Source organism: Pseudorca crassidens, chromosome 12, assembly GCF_039906515.1.
Source record: "Pseudorca crassidens isolate mPseCra1 chromosome 12, mPseCra1.hap1, whole genome shotgun sequence".
NCBI classification, from domain to species: Eukaryota; Metazoa; Chordata; class Mammalia; order Artiodactyla; family Delphinidae; genus Pseudorca; species Pseudorca crassidens.
This window is the reverse complement of record NC_090307.1, coordinates 73,575,454-73,592,932: the sequence shown is the minus strand read 5'-3', so window position 1 is coordinate 73,592,932 and position 17,479 is coordinate 73,575,454. Positions and strand designations below refer to the sequence as shown.

The window sequence follows — 17,479 nt, the reverse complement described above, 5'->3', positions numbered from 1 at the left end:
AAGCAACAAGAACTACAATCCTGCAGGCTGTGGAATGAAAACCACATTCACAGAAAGATACACAAAATGAAAAGGCAGAGGGCTATGTACCAGATGAAGGAAAAGATAAAACCCCAGAAAATCAATTAAATGAAGTGGAGATAGGCAACCTTCCAGAAAAAGAATTCAGAATAACGATACTGAAGATGTTCGAGGACCTCGAAAAAAGAATGGAGGCAAAGACTGAGAAGATGCAAGAAATGTTTAACAAAGACCTAGAAGAATTAAAGAACAAACACCTAGGAGAATTAAAGAACAAACAAACAGAGATGAACAATACAATAATTGAAATGAAAAATAAACTAGAAGGAATCAATAGCAGAATAACTGAGGCAGAAGAACGGATAAGTGACCTGGAAGACAGAATGGTGGAATTTACTGCCACAGAGCAGAATAAAGAAAAAAGGATGAAAAGAAATGAAGACAGCCTAAGAGGTCTCTGGGACAACATTAAACACACCACCATTCTCATTATAGGGGTCCCAGAAAGAGAAGAGAGAGAGAAAGGACCTGAGAAAATATTTGAAGACATTATAGTTGAAAACTTCCCTAACATGGGAAAGGAAACAGCCACTCAAGTCCAGGAAGTGCAGAGAGTCTCCCACAGGATAAACCCAAGGAGATATACGTTGAGATACATAGTAATCAAATTGACAAAAATTAAAGAAAAGAAAAATTATTAAAAGCAACAAGGGAAAAATGACAAACAACATACACGGGAACTCCCATAATGTGAATAGCTGATTTCTCAGCAGAAACTCTACAAGCCAGAAGGGAGTGGCATGATATACTTAGAGTGATGAAAGGGAAGAACCTACAACCAAGATTACTCTACCTGGCAAGGATCTCGTTCAGATTCGACAGAGAAATCAAAAGCTTTACAGACAAGCAAAAGCTAAGAGAATTTAGCACCACCAAACCAGCTCTACAACAAATGTTAAAGGAACTTCTCTAAGTGGGAAACACAAGAGAAGAAAAGGACCTACAAAAACAAACCCAAAACAATTAAGAAAATGGTAATAGGAACATACATATCAATAATTACCTTGAATGTGAACGGATTAAATGCTCCAACCAAAAGACACAGGCTTTCTGAATGGATAAAAAAACAAGACCCATATATATGCTGTCTATAAGAGACCCACTTCAGACCTAGGGACACATACAGACTGAAAGTGAGGGGATGGAAAAAGATATTCCATGCAAATGGAAATCAAAAGAAAGCTGGAGTAGCAATACTCATATCAGATAAAACAGACTTTAAAATAAAGAATGCTACAAGAGACAAGGAAGGACACTACCTAATGATCCAGGGATCAATCCAAGAGGAAGATATAACAATTTTAAATATATATGCACCCAACACAGGAGCACCTCAATACATAAGGCAAATGCTAACAGCATAAAAGAAGAAATCTATATTAACACAATAATAGTGGGGGACTTTAACACCTCACTTATACCAATGGACAGATCATCCAGACAGAAAATTAATAAGGAACACAAGCTTTAAATGACACAATAGACCAGATAGATTTAATTGATATTTATAGGACATTCCATCCAAAAACAGCAGATTACACTTTCTTCGCAAGTGCACACGAACATTCTCCAGGACAGATCACATCTTGGGATACAAATCATGCCTCGGTAAATTTAAGAAAATTGAAATCATATCAAGCATCTTTTCCAACCACAATACTATGAGATTAGAAATAAATTACAGGGAAAAAAATGTAAAAACACAACCAAATGGAGGCTAAACACTACGTTACTAAATAACCAAGAGATCACTGAAGAAATCAAAGAGGAAATCAAAAAATACCTATGGACAAATGACAATGAAAACACGATGATCCAAAACCTATGGGATGCAGCAGAAGCAGTTCTAAGAGGGAAGTTTATAGCAATACAACCCTACCTCAAGAAACAAGAAAAATCGCAAATAAACAATCTAACCTTACACCTAAAGGAACTAGAGAAAGAAGAACAAACAAAACCCAAAGTTAGCAGAAGGAAAGAAATCATAAAGATCAGAGCAGAAACAAATGAAATAGAAACAAAGAAAACAATAGCAAAGATCAATAAAACTAAAAGCTGGTTCTTTGAGAAGATAAACAAAATTGATAAAGCTTTAGCCAGACTCATCAGGAAAAAGAGGGAGATCAATAAAATTAGAAATGAAAAAGGAGAAGTTACAACAGATACCGCAGAAATACAAAGCATCCTGAGAGACTACTACAAGCAAACCCATGCCAATAAAATGGACAACCAGGAAGAAATGGACAAATTCTTAGAAAAGCACAACCTTCCAAGACTGAACCAGGAAGAAATAGAAAATATGAACAGACCAATCACAAGTAATGAAATTGAAACTGTGATTAAAAATCTTCCAACAGACAAAAGTCCAGGACCAGAGGGCTTCACAGGTGAATTCTATCAAACATTTAGAGAAGAGCTAACACCCATCCTTCTCAGACTCTTCCAAAAAATTGCAGAGGATGGAATACTCCCAAACTCATTCTATGAGTCCAACATCACCCTGATACCAAAACCAGACAAAGGTACTACAAAAAAAGAAAATTACAGACCAATATCACTGATTAATATAGATGCAAAAATCCTCAACAAAATACTAGCAAACAGAATCCAACAACATATTAAAAGGATCAAGTGGGATTTATCCCAGTGATGCAAGGATTCTTCAATATACGCAAATCAATCAGTGTGACACACCATATTAACAAATTGAAGAAGAAAAATTATACGGTCATCTCAATAGATGCAGAAAAAGCTTTTGACAAAATTCAACACCCATTTATGATAAAAACTCTCCAGAAAGTGGGCATAGAGGGAACCTACCTCAACATAATAAAGGCCATATACAACAAGTCCACAGCAAACATCATTCTCAATGGTGAAAAACTGGAAGTATTTCCTCTAAGATCAGGAACAAGACAAGCCTGTCCACTCCCACCACTATTATTCAACATAGTTTTGGAAGTCCTAGCCATGGCAATCAGAGAAGGAAAAGAAATAAAAGGAATACAAATTGGAAAAGAGGAAGTAAAACTATCACTGTTTGCAGATGACATGATACCACACATAGAGAATCCTAAAGATGCTACCAGAAAACTACTAGAGCTAATCAATGAATTGGTAAATTGCAGGATACAAAATTAATGCACAGAAATCTTTTGCATTCCTATACGCTAATGACAAAAGATCAGAAGGAGAAATTAAGGAAACAATCTCATTCACCATTGCAACAAAAAGAATAAAATACCTAGGAATAAACCTATGTAAGGAGGTAAAAGACCTGCACTCAGAAAACTATAAGACACTGATGAAAGAAATCAAAGATGACACAAACAGATGGAGAGACATACCATGTTTTGGATTGAAAGAATCAACATTTTGAAAATTACTATATACTCAAAGCAATCTACAGATTCAATGCAATTCCTATCAAATTACCAATGGCATTTTTTACAGAACTAGAACAAAAAATCTTAAAATTTGTATAGAGACACAAAAGACCCCGAATAGCCAAAGCAATCTTGAGGGGAAAAAAACGGAGCCAGAGGAATCAGACTCCCTGACCTCAGACTATACTACAAAGCTACAGTAATCAACACAGTATGGTAGTGGCACAAAAACAGAAACATAGATCAATGGAACAGGATAGAAAGCCCAGAGATAAACCCACGCACCTGTGGTCAACTAATCTATGACAAAGGAGGCAAGGATATACAATGTAGAAAAGACAGTCTCTTCAATAAGTGGTGATGGGAAAACTGGACAGCTACATGTAAAAGAATGAAATTAGCACCCTCCCTACCTCCATACACAAAAACAAACTCCAAATGGATTAAAGACCTAAATGTAACCCCAGACAGTATAAAGCTCTTAGAGCAAAACATAGGAAGAACACTCTTTGACATAAATCACAGCAAGACCTTTTTTGACCCACCTCCTAGAGTAATGGAAATAAAAACAAAAATAAACAAATGGGACCTAATGAAACTTAAAAGCTTTTGCACAGCAAAGGAAACTATAAACAGACGAAAAGACAACCCTCAGAATGGGAGAAAATATTTGCAAACGAATCTATGGACAAAGGATTAATCTACAAAATATATAAACAGCTCATGCAGCTTGATATTAAATAAACAAACAACCCAATCCAAAAATGGGCAGAAGACCTAAATAGACATTTCTCCAAAGAAGACATACAGATGGCCAAGAGGCAGATGAAAAGCTGGTCAACATCACTAATTATTAGAGAAATGCAAATCAAAACTACAATGAGGGGGCTTCCCTGGTGGCGCAGTGGTTCAGAGTCCACCTGCCGATGCAGGGGACACGGGTTCGTGCCCCGGTCCGGGAAGATCCCACATGCCACGGAGCAGCTAGGCCTGTGAGCCATGGCCGCTGAGCCTGCACGTCCAGAGCCTATGCTCCGCAATGGGAGAGGCCACAACAGTGAGAGGCCCACGTACCCCCCCCCAAAAAAAAACACTACAATGAGGTATCACCTCACACTGGTTAGAATGGGCATCATCAGAAAATCTACAAACAACAAATGCTGGAGAGGGTGTGGAGAAAAGGGAACCCTCTTGCACTGTTAGTGGGAATGTAAACTGATACAGCAACTATGGAGAACAGTACGGAGGTTCCTTAAAAAACTAAAAATAGAATTACCATATGATCCAGCACACCCACTACTGGGCATATACCCAGAGAAAACCATAATTCAAAAAGACACATGCACCCCAATGTTCACTGCAGCACTCTTTACAATAGCCAGGTCATGGAAGCAACCTAAATGCCCACTGACAGATGAACGGATAAAGAAGATGTGGTACATATATACAATGGAATATTACTCAGCCATAAAAGGAACAAAACTGGGTCATTTGTAGGGACGTGGATGGACCTAGAGGCTGTCATACAGAGTGAAGCAAGTCAGAAAGAGCAAAACAAATATCGTATATTAATGCATATATGTGGAATCTAGAAAAATGGTACAGATGAACTGGTTTGCAAGGCAGAAATAGAGACAGACATAGAGAACAAACATATGGACAGCAAGGGAGGAAAGTGGGATGGGTGGTGGGATGAACTGGGAGATTGGGATTGTCATATATACACTAATATGTATAAAATAGATAACTAATAAGAACCTGCTGTATAAAAAATTAAAAAAAGAAAAGAATGTTGTACACGTGGAATGATACAGTATTTGTCCTTTTGTGTCTGGTGTATTTCACTTAGCATAATATCCTTAAGGTTCATCCTTGTTGTAGTGTGTTAGAATTTTGTTCCTTTTTAAGGCTGAATAATATTCCACTTGTGGATGGACCACATTTTTTTTATCCCATGCCGATGACACTTGGGTTGCTTACACTTTTCCACCATTGTGAATAACGGTGCTATGAACATGGCTATATTACCTGAGAAAGGGATAATAGAGCATCTTCCTCGGAGGGATGTTATAAAGATCAATGAGTGGGACTTCTCTGGTAGTGCAGTGGTTAAGAATCCACCTGCCAATGCAGGAGACATGGGTTCGATCCCTGGTCCGGGAAGATCCCACATGCCGTGGAGCAACAAAGCCTGTGCACAACTACTGAGCCTGCGCTCTAGAGCCCACTAGCCACGACTACTGAGCCCACATGCCACAGCTACTGAAGCCTGCGCACCTAGAGCCCATGCTCCGCAACAAGAGAAGCCACCGGAATGAGAAGCCTGCACACCACAATGAAGAGTAGCCCCCTCGCCGCAACTAGAGGAAGCGCGCGCGCAGCAATGAAGACCCAACGCAGCCAAAAATAAATGTATATTTAAAAAAAAAAGATCAATGAATGGAAACACAAAAAGGGCAGAGCACACGTCCCAGCACGTAAAAGCACCTGTATCAGTCAGGGACCATCAGGTAATAACAGACGGCTCACCCCAACGGTGTGACCAAGGACAGTTATGATGGGAGGGCAGAGTGTGGGGAAGCCACTAGGGGTGGGTAGTGCATCCCCTGGGGCCTGGCAACAGAGAGGGGCCGTGACCACCCCCAGACCAGAAGGGGCAGGGGAGGGAGGTTCCTGAATGCAGAGGACCGCAACAGGGGCTATATCAGAAGACGCCACCGCCATCACCTGTTGTGCTTTCCTCACTGCACTCATCACTATTTAAATTGAAGCTATTCAGTTATTTATTTATGCATTTTTGTTCTAACTCCCATTTCTGGAATCACCCCTAGGACAGCAGGGCCTCTCTTTGCTCAACACTTTTTCCCCAGGGCCTAGACAGACCTTGGTACATGGTAGGTGCCCAGTAAGTATTCATGCCTGGTGCATCTAAGCACTCAGTAAATATGTGTTGAATCAACGAATGTGGAATAATTCATTCACTTTTTTCACCGTGGTAGCCAAATAGCTACCCTCCAAAGATATCCATGTCCTAATTCCTGGAACCTAGGACAATGTTACCCAACATGGTAAAAGGGACTTTGCAGATGTGAGTAAGTTAAAGATCTTGAGATGGGGAGATTATCTTGGATTATCCAAGGGGCCCAATGTCATCATGTGTCCTTATTACAGGGAGGCAGGGGATTCAGAAGTCAGAGATGGAGATATGACAATGGAAGCAGAGGTCAGAGTGATGTTGGGCTATGAGCCAAGGAATGTGGGCAGCCTCCAGATGCTGGAAAAGGCATGGAAGTGGATTCTCCCCTAGAGAGTCCAGAAGGAACAGAGTCCTGCGGACTCATTTTAGATTTCTGATCTCTAGACTGTAAGAGAATAAGTTTGTGTTGTTTTACATCTCTGTGCTTGTGGTCATTTGTTACAGCAGCGACAGGAAACTAATATGCTCACATGTGAAAGCAGCATGGGATCTAAGGGGCTGTGGACCTGTCCTGGGTTGGGATGTAGAAGGCTCAGGTTCTAACCTCAGGTCTGCCACCAACCCTCTGCAACCTCGGGCAAATCCCACTTTTACAGTGTCCAGGGGGGTGGGTGAGAGGGCAGATGGGCTGAATTTACTTAGTAAATACTCATAGCAACCCTAGAAGAAGGCACTATTATTATCATTCCCATATTACAGATGAGCAAACTAAGGCACATGCCTTCCTTATTTTATTTCCTAAGGTGGTAAACTAAGGCTGTGTCAACACTGTTGACATGTGTTCATTCTGGGGCCAGGCTGAGGAGGCAGCAGCTACCCCAGGGGAGCCCTTCTCCCAGCCATTGCTGAAACATGCAAGGCCCCTGAGGCCTAAGCTTGGAATGGACACACTGTCACTTCCACCAGTGACCAAAGGTAGACACATGGCCAAACCCAAAGTGAAGGATCAGGAGCATAAACCCTGCCTGCCCCTTGAGTGGGAAGAACAGCAACGCTGCATGGCTGAGGGCGTGGATACAGGGAGGAGGGAGGAACTGGGGCCAGTGATGTATTTACCCCAATAACCAAACACTAGGCAAACCTCGGAAAGGGTTCCCACACTGCACTGCCGCGCTCTCCTCACCAGCTTCCGCAGCCCCTGCCTCATCAGCTCCTGGTCAAAATCTGGAAGACCCTGAGCAGTAACATTTGCAGTCTGTGGGGACCCCATCCCCATCTTCCCAACATCTGGACCTGCTCCAGGGAGCCGTTCATCTCTGGCAATTTCTTTCCTCACTTGATTTGTTTATTTAAGGAAAACAAGTTGCTCCTAATTAGAAACTGCTGTCGAAATGTTTGGTGCATCCTAGGCTGCCTATGTTCAGACCTTCTGCCTAAAATTATACCTGTGCTCTGAACATCTGTGAGTCTGTTCAGCGACTGGCCTAAGCGCAGGCTTCTGGTGAGTGAGACGTGGGCTATTGTGGGGGCCAAAGGAGTCGGAGGCAGAGGAAGGCATGGGCTTCAGAGCAAAGGCACTAGGGAAAATGAACATCCGACATCCCAACGCTCTGCTCAGACCTGGCACCACCGATCGCTGAATCAACACTCGGAAGGTACACGCATGAGCACAGTTCAGAGGTGCAGAGCAGACAGAAGAGGAGCTTTAAAGGTTCGGAGATGTGTTCTGTTTGGACGCTCTTGGCTGTGTTTACAGCTCCGCCACCCCACACCTTTATAGCCCTGCAGACACTCAGACACACCTGCAGAGATGCACATGCTCAGAAACGCACACGTACACATGAGACACGCACAAAAGTTACACTGCCCCACGGACAGGCAAACACACGCAGAAACACACATCATACACCCAGGGACTCATAAGAAGATGCAATGCAACACCCCAGGTACACACATTCAGAAACTTCTGCACGGAGACATGCACAAAAGTCACACTGCAACATCCAGGAAGACACGTTCAGAGACACTCACGTGCACACCGAGACACACTCAAATGGACACGGCAACGAACTCACCCAGAGAAACACATGCATATACACAGAGATACAACCAAGCACGCAATGCTTCACATAGGTACACACACTCAGAAACACGTGTGTACACGCAAAGATACACAAGTTAACACTGCAAGACACACAGGTACACACCCACAGGAACACACACATACGCAGACACAATCAAATGTACCCTCTACCGCTCAGATGCACATGCTCAGAAACTCACACGTATACATAGAGACACTCACAGGGGCTCCACCATGGCAAACAGTCACACACACATACACAGAGAGAAGTGTGCAGTGCTATGCACATATATGCATTCAGAGACACAAAGGTACATTGAAAAGCATGTAGATAGATACGCGCGTAAGTTTACACTTACATCATTGAACACACATGTGTACATGCACACACATGCAGGCGCTCACAGATGCCCACACAGATGTGCAGACAGCACGTACAGCTACCAAAGCATGCGCCCAGGCCGACCCGCACCGCTCCTCAAACACAGGGCTCAGCACACAGACCCTCACAACACACAGCTGCATCTGTGCAGCTAATCACATACATACAACTGCTTAACGCTCACAAGTGCATACGCGTACCCACACTCACACTGACTCACATAGGCACGCGCACACGCACACACACACACACCCATAAATCCATGGACATGCAATCTCACGAGTACACTCTCATATTGACACTAGTCTCACATGTGCCCACACACACTTAAGGCTTTTATGTAAGTCATACTCACATACGCACACGTACACATACCTACATGAGAATGCATACATATGCACACGTTCACACACATGTGTCTACACAGACACACACATCCTACTCGGCCAGGAAAGCAAAGTGTTCATTTTCTGCATCCTGAAAGGCGAGCCCGCAGATCGAGCTAACACATGGTGGAGTTCCTCCTGCCCCAGTCCTGACTGCATGCCTGTTAACTCACTCCGTGTTGGCCAAGATGAGGTCTGCCTTCCCCGTCGAGGTTTTAGCATGGTCCCAGAGAAACCCTAGTCTGGGGAGGGCAGACATACTGGACTTCTCTGTCCTGGGTCCCTACGCAGCTGCAAAGTTGAAGCCGTGGGGACAGCTTACCTCTATCTCCTATTGTTCTGGCAATGCAACAGCTGGATGCATCCAGTCCTCTCAGACCGCCTGGGGCTCCCCACTAGGAGCTGCTGGTCCAGAAGCACTTTTATGAGGAAGCAGTGAGGGGGCGGGGACTGCAGGTGTCAGGTGATTGGAGAGAACAAGGACCCTGCTCCTCAGTCAACGATCATCTGGTGCTCAGATAGGACAGGGCCAGCCTCCCCGGGGATAACAGCACCCAGACGCCTGCACAAGACCCCAAAGCAGACAGCCTTGCTGCCGCATCCGTGTAGCTCACTAGATACACTAAGCACTTTCCATGCACCATCTCAGTTTGTTCTCCCAACACCCTTCTGAAGTAGGAACTATGAACTCCTCATTTTACAATGGAGGGACCGAGGTTTGGAGGGTGAAGCGACTGGTCACACTCAGATGGATCTGAGTCCTAGATCTCTTAAACACTAAATTACATTGCCTTCTGGGATTCTGAAAATTGCATCTGTGACAATCACTCAGGGCCACAAGAGTGTCTGAACTGGGATTTCTGAGGATACGTGAAATCTCTTCATTTTACAGAAGCAGTAATGGGCCCAGAGAGGTCTAGTGATTTGCCCAAAGTCACATAGCAAATTGAGGGCAGACTTGAAGTTCAACCTCCTGACCCAAAGATGGGGTTTCCCCAGAACATCAAGTACTGGCCTCTGACACCCTGGAGGAATCCATGGGTCCCAGCAGCCTAGAGAAGCAGCTCCTAGCCTGGCCCCAGGTCAGAATGCCAAGCAAGGGCAGGAGGTCTTCAGACTCCCACCTCATGCCTCAAGTACTGTCCAGGAACCACACAGCAATGCTATTCCCTAGAGGCAAACGCCAAGAGTGACCACAGGGCCAGGGAAATACATCTAGCTGTCAGGTCATGGCCAGAAGCACCTCCACTGCCTGCCTCACTGACCAACTAGTCCATCGATATGACCCCAGCCCTAGGCTGGAACCCTAGGGAGGAAGCATGATGCCATCTATGGGGCTGTGACCACAGGGGTGGCTCCAAAATGATCCTTGGAGACCAGGTGGCCTCTTTGGAGCATGTTTTTCGTTAGAAGGAAAGATAATCTGGCCAAACTCATGAGCTATGTGCTGGGCTCAGCAGAGCCTCAAGGGGCCCGGATTGGGTGGGGGGTACCCACACCCTCAGAGCTGGGGATGCGAGCGCCAGGAGCCTCCACCCAAAATGTCAATTCCAACCTCTTTTCTGTAAAAGTCTGTACCTCCCCCAGGCTCCAGTCTGAATGGTCTCATTGAGCAGCTCAGGAAACTTCCCCCAAATCTTTTGCTCATCTAAGGAGCTGCAAGGAACGGGAGGTGATTCCCTACCGCTCCTAGTATCTCTGCCAAGGAGGTGATTCTGCTCCTGTGATGACGCTTGGGGCTGCTGGAAGGGCTTGGATAGGGGCGATCTGGCTGAACGGGCCCCCGCCCCCAGTTCTTTCTCCTCCTTACACGTACACACACACACACACACACACACGCCAGAATGGACGTAAGCAAGACTGCAAAGGACTCTACACAGAGCCCATCACCCAGGCAGCCCTGGCTGCTGGCTCCAAATGACGGGGAATCTCATTCACCAGAGTATCACCCCCGACAAGCACCTTGTAAAGTCAACTTGAAAACACGTCCAGCTCCTTCTCCCTCAGAACTCTGAACTGGCCAAGAAGGCGGTGATTCATGAACCAAATGAGAGGGGCCCACTGCCTTCCCCCCGGCCCAGCTCATCCTGAGAAGCCCTGGACGTGCCTGCCTTGGGGACCCAGTGAGATGCCTGGAGGAAGGACGCCTGGATGAGCCGGAACATCCAACCCTCTGCCAGAGGAGAGAAAGTTTGTCATCTACCCAGAGCTGGGCTGTCACCACTCAGGGTTCTTTACTCACCTGGCTCTGGGCACTGAACCCCAGCCTCCAGGAAGCGGCTGGAACAGGCAGCCCAGATGGGGGACAGGAATCCTTTCACAGCAGCTCTGCACCCCCTCCATTATGGTGCCCTCCTAACAGGTCCAGGCCCCTCAGCCCTTACCTGAGGGTCTCAGCCACTTGCAAACTCTGCCAGCGGAGCCCAGCAGGCGCCTGGGGTCTCTGTCTCTGTGACTCCCGCGTCCCGCTTCGTGCGCCCGTTCTGGGGGCACCTTCCCAGCTGCCAGCTGCTGCAGTGGCATCAAGGAAAGCAGAGACTGGATTTTCTTTCTCGCCACCAAGGCGCTTCCTGGCGGGCCCGGGGGTCTATTTCTCCGGGTGTGGTGCAAGGGACATCCTCCGCGCCTCCAGCGGGAAAGTGGAAGAGTGTACGTCCTGGGTTGCAGCGGCGACAGCGGTGGCCTGGGACGAGGAGGCGGTTGGCGACGCCAGCTGGAGAGCCGGGGAGGCGGGCGGAGGCGAGAGGAAGTGAAAACCGGGCTCCTACGAGCCTGGCGCTCGGGCGGGCTGGCGGGCGGCACTGCGGGTGCCCCACGCCAAGGCGAGGCCCCGCGCAGGCACCCGCCCGGGGATGCCCGGGCCCGCTGTGCGCCGAGCACGGGCTGCGGCTGGGCGCGGGGCTCCCGCCGCCTCGCTTCCTTCTCTCTCGCTGCCTCCCTCGCTGCCTCGCTCGCTCCCCCGGACTTCACGTCTGGAGCCCGAGCTCCCCGCGCCGCCGCCGCCGCCGCCGCCAGCAGCGCGCCTCAGCCCGGCGCGCTCCTCCGCGCGGAGCCACAGCACTGCCTACCGCTTAACTCCTTGCGTGCCACCTGGCCCTCCCGCAGCCTCCCGGGGAGCTGGGCAGACCCGGTGCCAGGCCTGTTGCGGAGCTGGGGCAAGGGCCTCAGCCTCCGAGCCTCAGTATCCTCGTCTGTAAAATGGGCTCTAGAGACCCAAGTCATAGGGTTGTCTGGAGAATTAACTGAGACGATTGTGGGAAGTGCCAAGCTGCCTGGCATTGAGTAAGCACTCGATAAACGGCAGAGTATTTGTTATTGTTGCTGCTGGTTTTGTTCAAGAGGCTTAACACGGTGCCTCACAATGGTAAACCCCCAATAAATGGCACTCTGGGTTTTTTTGGGGGGTGGTGGTGTTAGTTTGTTGTTTTACAAACTACATAGGCAGTAAGTTTAAGCTGTGTGACCTCTGGCTGATCACTTACGCTCTCTGAGCCTGTTTCAGAAGATTCCTTCCGAGTTCTGTGATGTTGGACAGGTCCCCCCTCTGAACCTCTGTATCTTCCTCTGTAGAGTGGGATGGTAGATAATGCCGCCCTTCAAAGGATCTCCAGTGAAACTCTGGGAAAGGAGTCCATCTCATGGAAGAGCGACCACTGAGTGAGAGCCTCCTAAACGCCAGACACCTGGCTATGTATTTTCAAACACATCTCCTTAAGTCATCAAAACAACCCTAGGAGGCAGCTAGTTCCATTTTCATCTTTCAGATGAGAGAACTGGGGCTCAGAGAGGTTCAGAGACTCACCTGGCTTAGCACAGCTAGAAAGTAGCAGAGCTGGGATTTGTACCCTGGACTTTCTGACTCCAAAACCATTATCTGTTAAGCTTGGGACTCAAGGAGAGGCTTTAAAGTGGCCCTTTGCAGACTACTCCTCATTGAGACTAGCAAGAAGAATTCATATCTGCATTTCTTTTATCAGAGCGATTGTTTTCCCAATTATAAAATTAATTATTGTTTAATGCAGATAATTCAGAAAACACTAAAAATATGAAGAAAAGCAAATCAACCTCACTCCCATCACCCAGAGATAATGATAATTAACATCTGGATGTAGTTCCTTCCAGTCTTTCTTCTATACCTACGTGTAAAAGTGGTTGGCACAAAGAGAATCATCCACTCTGTATCAGGAGATGGAGAGGGCTTGGCAAATGCAACTCATAAATCCTTTGCTAAGGCTGAGCTCCCAGTTTTACGTGAGAAAAAGACACGTAAATGCTCACTCAATGGCGGCCATTGCTTTTTATCAGAAAGAAGTGATCTGAATAATACTAATATCGATTGCCAAGAATTGCTGAGTCCTTGCTAAGCAACAGGCACAATTACTGTTAATTCTTTACAAACATCTTAGGTGGTAAATATTGGAATTGGTTCATTGAAAGATGAAGTCACAGAAAACTGAGGCCCAGAAGGGTGAAGTCATTTGTCCAAAGGCACACAGCAAGTTCATGGCAGAGCTTGAATTAGAACCCCAGCTTTTCTGCCCACCCCACCACTGGGTGCCAGCATTATTCCAAATGGCAGACCCTCTGCACCTTTCCCATGCCCTCCTCTTCCCACCACAACTGACAACCCTCTTGCTCTATCCTGGAGACAAACCTCCTCTGGGGAGATGTCCGGGGACTGGCACCTGGTCAAGGAGCCCACTGCAGGATAGTAGGGGGTCTGAGAAGGGTGTGATTAACCTCCAGCCACTCCCAGTCCACCTCTGCCAAAGCCCACTTCTTCCTGTGCCTCCCTAATCTCCCTTAGGAATGGGAATTGGGCTCCTCACAAAGTGGAAAGAGCCGCAGGCTTGAAATCCAGCAGGTGAGGCTCAAGTGCTAGGCAAGTGTCCTTGGGTTGGTCACTCACCCCTTGGAGTCTCTGCTTCATCACCCATGAAAGGACTAATAATGTCTTTCCTGCCTGCTTCTTAGGGTTTTGGGAAAATAACAGATTGGAAAGCACCTTGAGAGTGGCAAAATCATAAATATATAATGGTGATGTTATAATCATTACTGTCATCATCATACAAGCATATAAGAACAGAGTACCATGGCCCTGTGAAGTGCTGAAGAGTGGGAGCGCTGGAGACAAGTTTGTTTTTCCCCATACGGATGACCCATCACGATGTACTGAAAGAACTGTCCTTCCCCCACTGATCTGTGGGTCCACCTTTGTTGGATATAGCATATATCCCCACGTGCACGTAGACTGGTTCAGGGCTCTCTATTTGGTTCCATTGGTCGATTTGGTTATCTTTACGTTAATATCGCATGGTCTCAATTACTATAGCTTTATAATAGTCTTGACATCAATAAAACATGTTCTTTCATCATTCTCTCTGCAAGACTATCTTGGATAGTCTTGGCCTTTTGAATTTGCCTATTAATTTTAGAAGCAGTTTATCAGGTCCCTCATACAACAACAACAAATTCCTGTTGGGTTTGGATTGGGATGACACTGAGTCTACATATCACTTTGAAGAGATTTGCCATCATTACAGTATTGAGTTTTCCAATCCCCCTACCTCACACCATATACAGAAATAAATCCCAATTGCACTGTAGATCTAAATATGAAAGGCAAAACAACGAAGTTTCCAGAAGCCTATAGCAGAGGCAGTCTTTATAACCTTGAGGGTAGGAAAAGACTTAAACAAGGGAAAAAGAGCTATTCATAAAGGAAAACACTGATATATTTCATATATTAAAATCATAAGAGCTTCTCTTCACTAAAAGACACCATTTAAGAGAGTGAAAACTCAAGGCATAGAGTGGGAGCAGACATTTCCAACACCCAGAACTATGGGCTCCTATTCAGAACTTATAAAAAAACTTTCCACAAATCAATAAGTAAAAGACAGAAAACCAAATCAAATGCTCAAGAAACTGGGACAGAGGCTTCACAAAAGAAGATGTTCGGAGAGCCAATGAACTCATTAAAAGGTGTTCAACCTAATTAGAAATCAGGGGCATGCCTACTAAAACTGCAAGGAGATACCATTACACTAAAATTACAAAAATTGACAATCCCAAGTGCTGCTGTTAGGAGTGTAAATTGCTACAAACGCTTTGAAAAATTGTGTGGCACATCTACCAAAGCTGACTATATACCGCCTCTGACCAGCATTTCCACTTTTAGGTATATATCCAACAGAAATGAATGCTTATGTCCACCAAAAGACATTTACAAGAATGTTCGCAGACAGCAATCTTTGTTGCTCACAACAGCACGTTTTAACGACACACATGAACATATCTATGAAACACAAATGGACTCACAGACATGGAGAACAGACTTGTGGTTGACAAGGTGGGGTGGGGGAGGGAAGGATTGGGAGTTTGGGATTAGCAGATGCAAACTATTATATATAGGATGGATAAATAACAAGGTCATATTATATAGCACAGAGAAGTATATTCAATATTCTGTGATAAATCATAATGGAAAATAATATGAAAAAGAATATATGTATAACTGAATCACTTAGCTGTACGGCAGAAATTAACACAGCATTGTAAATCAACTATACTTCAATAATTTTTTTTAAAACAATCACATTTTAAACTAATCTCAAATAACTCAAATGTTCACCAAAAACAGGTTGGATTCACTGTGTATAATAGCTGGTGGAATACTATACAGCAACGAAAAGGCCCAGATTCCAGATATACACCACAGGGTAAATCCAACAAGCATAGCGTTGAGTGATAGAAACTAGACACCAAGGAATACCCCTATAGGATTTCACTTACATAATGTCTGGATGAAGGCAAACTCAACTGGAGGTTGGAAGCCAGAATGATGGCATCTCTGAGGAGGATGAGCGGTGTAACTGGGAGGGAGCGCATGGGTTTTCTGGAGTGCTGGACATCTTTTCTTCCTTGATCCAGTTGGTACCTACACAAATGTTTGTGATAAGTCATTGAAAGTTATGTTTGTATATTGAGTATTTTTCTGCATGTGTGTTAATTCCACTTTTGAAAAAGCTGTTTTTTAAGTGACAATTCTTAGGCAAAACAGGAACAGGTTCAAATCTGTGCTCTGGTACCTTCTGGCCATGTGACCATGGTCAAGTTATTGTATCTCACTGAGTCTTGGTTTCCTCATCCAGAAAATAGGAACAATAATTGTACCTACTTGATGGGGTGCTGTGAGAATGATAGGGGTTCAAGTGAAATAACAGATGCAAAGCACTGCATTCAACCAATATTGGCTGACAATGATCGTGAATCATATTCTGCGGTAATATATATAAAAGTATTATGTATAAAGTAAAGGAGTGCCTGAGAAATAATGGAAAGAACTGAGCTTGAACCTCAGCGAGGGTTGCCAGGTAAAAGACAGGATGCCCAGTTAAATTTTTAGGATAAGTCTATAAGTTTACATGGGACGTACTTAAATCTTTTTACATTGTTTATCTGGAATTCAAATTCAATTGGGTGTCCTGTATTTTTATTTTGCAAACCTTGCAATCCTAACCTCATAGTTACCAGCAGTGTGCCCTGAAGTAAGTTGCTTGACCACTCTGGCCTCGGTTGCCTAATCTGTAAAATGGGAATAAAGGTCCCTTCCAGTATTGACAAGAGAATGAAACTGATTAAATTAGATTTGTTGCCGGCATGCATCGAACACTCTGTATTTGTTCCTTTCACTTCCCATCATCTCCATCCCTCTTCTTCTGTTCTTTTCTTTCCTTGCCTAAGTCTTAGGGTTACCAGAGCTCCCCACAAACATAGTTTAGCCCCCTTGCTGGCCTTTGAAACTAAGAGATGGTGATTAGCTATAAAAAGTAAGTAGCAAAGTTGTAGGGTTTTTTGGACTAAAACACACAGTTTTGGCAGGAAGGGCCAGTCTGCTGCTTCTAGGCTCAAACACTGGGCAAAGTCTAATTTGAGGGGAGGACTTGCTCCACTCTCTGCTTATCCCTGCCATCATCTGTGCTTCAGGTTTCTGAGAAGAGTCTCATCCTCTCTCCATGCCATCTATTTCAGCTCAGAATGTTATTGTTTCTGGCTAAAGTCTGTTGCAGGACTCAGAGAAGAGAGGCAAGAAACAAAGCGATCTTTGAAATAAACTATAAAGATCAAAACGGTGATGTAAGAGAGTTTCTGAGCATAAGAAGAGGTAACACCTCTGAGCTACTTTCATAAAAATGAGCCACTAACCCATACATCACTGTCATTTGGACCCCAGCATCTAAA

At 45.1% G+C, this 17,479-nt stretch overlaps 1 protein-coding gene across 5 annotated transcripts in view; it reads right to left on the bottom strand.

Moving 5' to 3' along the window:
- WSCD2 (WSC domain containing 2) overlaps positions 1-16,052 on the bottom strand; it is a 107,862-nt gene extending 91,810 nt beyond the window's left edge. Inside the window, exon 1 of one of the 5 annotated variants that reach the window (XM_067700438.1) lies at positions 16,031-16,052. The gene's annotated coding sequence lies outside the window, so the exon portion shown is untranslated. Of the gene's footprint in view, positions 1-9,557; positions 9,674-11,477; positions 11,565-11,619; positions 12,257-16,030 lie in introns of those variants that run through there. The other 4 variants (XM_067700439.1, XM_067700435.1, XM_067700437.1 and 1 more) reach the window with 4 other exon arrangements.
- Between the last annotated feature and the right edge of the window lie 1,427 nt (positions 16,053-17,479).